The sequence below is a fragment of the Echinops telfairi genome, unplaced genomic scaffold (assembly GCF_000313985.2).
Source record: "Echinops telfairi isolate 266 unplaced genomic scaffold, ASM31398v2 ScPeMD7_7400;HRSCAF=8409, whole genome shotgun sequence".
NCBI lineage: Eukaryota > Metazoa > Chordata > Mammalia > Afrosoricida > Tenrecidae > Echinops > Echinops telfairi.
This window is the reverse complement of record NW_022111300.1, coordinates 35,783,003-35,784,049: the sequence shown is the minus strand read 5'-3', so window position 1 is coordinate 35,784,049 and position 1,047 is coordinate 35,783,003.

Below are 1,047 nucleotides of genomic sequence, written 5' to 3'. Positions count from 1 at the left end.
GCCCCGAGCGCCAGGAGAGGGCGGACGGGGACAAGGAGGCTCCGGGGAGCGACGAGCAGTCTCCGAGGAGGCGGCGCGAGGACACCCGGGCCTTCGGTCGCCGCCGAGTCGGGGCGAGCAGCCTATGCGGGGAGCTTCGGCAGATCCCCACAGCCAGGGGAGGGGGCGTCTCTGGCCCCCGCACTAGCTAGCGGCTTGCGCCCCAGGAGGGCGAGAGCGCGCCGACCCGCCGGGGACCCGCCGCCGCGACGCCCTCCCCCGCGCTGTCAGCGCCGCCGGGCGCAGCCGCCGCCGCCGCCGCAGCATCTTCTGCCCAGCGCCCCCGCCAGCCGAGGAAGTCCCGCCGGGGCCCCCGAGCGCCGGAGGCCGGACCAGACGCCCTCCGAATACCCAGATGCGAAGGATTGGAACCAGCGAGCTAACGCTTTCTGTGGATTAAAAAATTAGACGATTTTTTTGGGGGGGAGGCCGACGACAAGGGAGAGGAAGACCCGCGAGGCTCTACCAGGAGAGAAGGGGGATGTAACTCGTGGAGCCGATTTTCTACCCTTTGAAACATCTTGTTCGACTTTGTAAACATTTTTTTTTCCAACCCCAGTTCCAGCCGGACGCCCCTAGACCTCCGGGGTGCAAGGAGGTTGTGTTTCATTTTGGGTTCTTAGCTTTTGAGGGCGCCTTCCTCGTTTCGCCAGACATCTCATGCCGGGGTGAAGTCCGCTCGGCCCCCTCCTCCGAGTCTTCGTGTGCACGGAATTCGAGGAGATCCGGTTACTAAGGATATAGAGGGAAAAAAATAAATCCCGTGCCTGCTCTTTTTTTTTTTAATTGCCTGCTTCTCCCCACCCCCAAATTAAGTTGCTTAGCAAGGGGGAAAGGAAAGAGCCTTTCTCCTCCCTTCGGCAGGCCAGCCGACCGCCTTTCGGTTTTCAGCCCCGCGGATCTTCCATGTAGGAAGCTGAGGCTGGCGAGACCGACTCTCGGGAGCCGCTGCAGGGGGCCCTCTTCGGGGGGAGCCGTCGACAGGGGCAGGCTCGCTCGCCCCCAGGG